The sequence below is a fragment of the Canis lupus genome, chromosome 23, assembly GCF_003254725.2.
Source record: "Canis lupus dingo isolate Sandy chromosome 23, ASM325472v2, whole genome shotgun sequence".
Lineage (NCBI taxonomy): Eukaryota > Metazoa > Chordata > Mammalia > Carnivora > Canidae > Canis > Canis lupus.
The window spans coordinates 6,312,777-6,316,377 of NC_064265.1; the positions used below are offsets into that span (position 1 = coordinate 6,312,777).

General features: G+C 35.1%; 1 pseudogene; it reads right to left on the reverse strand.

Moving 5' to 3' along the window:
* Window positions 1-250: 250 nt before the first annotated feature.
* On the reverse strand, window positions 251-559 carry LOC112668915 (10 kDa heat shock protein, mitochondrial-like; annotated as a pseudogene).
* Between the last annotated feature and the right edge of the window lie 3,042 nt (window positions 560-3,601).

The following is a 3,601-nucleotide window of genomic DNA, read 5'->3' on the forward strand; positions in this document are numbered from 1 at the left end:
CTGACAGAGTACAACATCCAGTCGTGAGAAGAACTCAACAAAGTAGATTTAGAGGAAACATATCTCAGCCTAATGAAAGCCATGTATGACAAACCTACAGCTAACATCATATTCAATAGTGAAAAACTGAGGGCTTTTTTGGGATACCATTAGCTTATTATAAAAGAGAGACATGAAAGTTACTTACATGATGAAAGATTTCACAACTTCACTGGAATGGGCAGCTTCATTTCATGCCATTTTAATAATTTTAGTTCACATATTTTCCAAGAATCTCATCATTTCTAAATAAGAAAGAGTCTTTGTCATTTAGAACTACTTTGGTGCCTCCACATTCTGGGAGAAGAACTTTATCTACAACTTTCATACTAATTAGTTGAATCTCACCACCTTTTCCATTAGAGCCTGATCCAACAGCTCCTACTGTTGCTTGCAACAATTTTCCTTGATATTTTTGTGGAAGCATGATACCTCTTTTGGTTACAGTTTTAGCTGCACTCCTTTAAAACTAAAATTCAGCCAAAGGGGGGAAAAACTTTCTAAATGCCTGCCCTGCCATGACTCTGGCCACCACAGCTCATACTCTCTCTGGAGCTCAGGAGAGCTTTCTCTCTAAAACCAGGAAGAAGACAAGGATACTCACCTCACCATTTTTATTTAACATAGTACTAAAAGTCCTAGCCATAGCAATCAGACAGGAAAAAGAAGTAAAAGGCATCCAAACCAGTAAGAAAGTAGTAAAACTCACTATTTGCAGATGACATGATACTATATATAGAAAATCCTAAAGACTAAACCATAAAAACTACTAGAAGTTATAATTAATTCAATAAAGTCACAAGATACAAAATTAATATACAGAAATCTGTTGCATTTCTGTATAATAATAACAAAATAGCAGAAAGAAATTAAGAAAACAATCCTATTTACAACTGTACCAAAAAAAGGGGGAAAATCTAGGAATAAGTTTAACGAAGGAAGTGAAAAACTGTGCTCCATAAGCTATAAAACAGTGGTGAAAGAAACTGAAGATGACACAAACAAATGAAAAAGTATTCCATGTTCATGGATTGGAAGAACCAATATTGTTAAAATGTCCATGCTACCTAAAGTTATCTGTAGATTTAATGCAGTCTGTGTCAAAATGCCAACAACATTTTTCACAAAACTAAAGCAAATAATCCTAAAATTTGTATGGAACCACAAAAGACCCCAAATAGCCAAAAAAATATTGTGAAAGAAGAACAAAGCTGATGGTACCACAATGCCAGTATCAAGATATACTACAAAACTGTCGTAATCAAAGAAGAATGGTACCAACACGAAAATAGGCACATAATCAATAGAGCAAGATAGAAGTCTCATAAATCAACCCATAATAATATGGTCAATTAATATATTACAAGGGGGCAAGAATATACAATAGGGAAAAAACAGTCTCTTCAACAAATAGTGCTGGGAAAACTGGATAGCTACATGCAAAAGAATGAAACTGAACCACTTCCTTTTTTTAAAAGATTTTATTTATTTATTCATGAAAGACAGAGAGAGAGAGAGAGAAGCAGAGACACAGGCAGAGGGAGAAGTAGGCTCCATGCAGGGAGCCCAATGTGGGACTCAAATCTGGGACCCTAGGATCTTGCCCTGAGCCAAAGGCAGGCACTTAACCACTGAGCCACCCAGGCGTCCCATAACCACTTCCTTTTAAAAAGATTTTATTTATTTGAGAGAGAGAGAGCATAATCAGGAGGAGGGACAGAGAGAGCAGCAGACTCCCTGCTTAGCAGGGAGCCTGACACAGGCTCAATCCCAGGATTCTGGGATCATGACCTGAGCCAAAGTCAGATGCTTAATGGACTGAGGCACCAGGTGCCCCCAAACAACCACTTTCTTACACCATACACAAAATAAACTCAAAATGAATTAAAGACCTAAATGTGAGACCTGAAACCATAAAATTCCTTAAAAAAAATAGGCAGTAATCTCTTTGACATTGCCCATAGAAATATTTTTTTAGCTATGTCTCCTCAGGCAAGGGAAACAAAAGCAAAATTAAATTACTGAGACTACACCAAAATTAAAACCTTTTTCACAATGAAGGAAATCATCAACAAAATGATGAGGCAACCTACTGAATAGGAGAAGATATTTGCAAGTAATATACATTATTATTTGATAAAGATATATAAAATACATAAAAAGAAGTTATACAACTCAACACCAAAAGAAATTTGATTTTAAAAAAATGAGCAGAAGACATGAATAGATATTTTTCCAAAGATGATATATGGATGGCCAAGAGACACATGAAAAGATGTTCAACATCACTCATCATCAGAGAAATACAAATCAAAGCCATAATAAGACATCATTTTACACCTCACAGAATGGCTAAAATAAAAAAAAATACAATAACAAGTGTTGGAAAGGGTATGAAGAAAAAAGAACCCTCATGCACTGGTGGTGGGAATACAAGCTGGTACAGCTATTGTGGAAAACAATTTGGAGTTCCTCAAATAATTAAAAGCAAAAAATGCCATAAGATCTAATAATTCCACTATTGGGTATTTAACCAAAGGAAACTAAAATGCTAATTCGAAAAGATATACACACCCTATCTTTTTGCAGAACTATTTACAATTGTCAATATATGGTAGCAACCCAAATATCCATTGATAGGTGATTGAATAAAGATGTGATATATATATATATATATATATATATATATATATATATATATCTTATATATAGGTACCTTTGTACATATATATACATATACATATACATATATGTGTGTATATACATATATAGATATATATACATGTACATATACATATATGTGTATATATATACATATATATATCTGTGTGCATGTGTGTATATATATATCTCTGTGTGTGTGTGTGTATGCGTAATGGACTATTAAACAGCCATTAAAAAGAATGGAATCTTGCCATTTGGATGGGCCCGAGGGTATCATGCTAGGTAAAATAAGTCAGACTGAGGAAGACAAATACCATATCATTTCACTCATACGTGAAATTTAAGGAACAAAACAAAGGAAGAGACATACAAAAAAACTCAGACTCTTCAAGCTAGAGAACAAACTGGTGGTTGCCAGAGAGGAGGGGGTAGAGGGATGAGTGAAATAGGTAAAGGAGAAAAAAAAATGCCCTTTGACATCCCTACATTCCCCATACACAACTTAGCCAAGTAAATACTTATTTTAAACAGGTAATAATCATTATAATTCTAGATTTTTAATCTTTTCTTCTCACAAGACTGATGTGAAAATTCCAAAGTGATTCTTCCAAATGAAATAATCCATCTTTATCAACTCCTAATCTAGCCGATGGCAGCAGGTGACATTGTGTGCAGTGACCTTGTGTCCCCAAGATGTGGCGGCACACCTGTGGCAGGATTTAGTACTTATGCTCTCAGTGCCACTTTCTGTCAGCCCTAGGTTCTGTGACTCCAATTACAAGGAGGGGTTTTCCAAGCCTAATCAGTCTTGAACATGAATTTGAAAGGAGACTGACTAGTCGTCAGTGATAAGGCCAGCACTTAACCTTTTTCTCCAGCTGTCCACATATTCCACCAA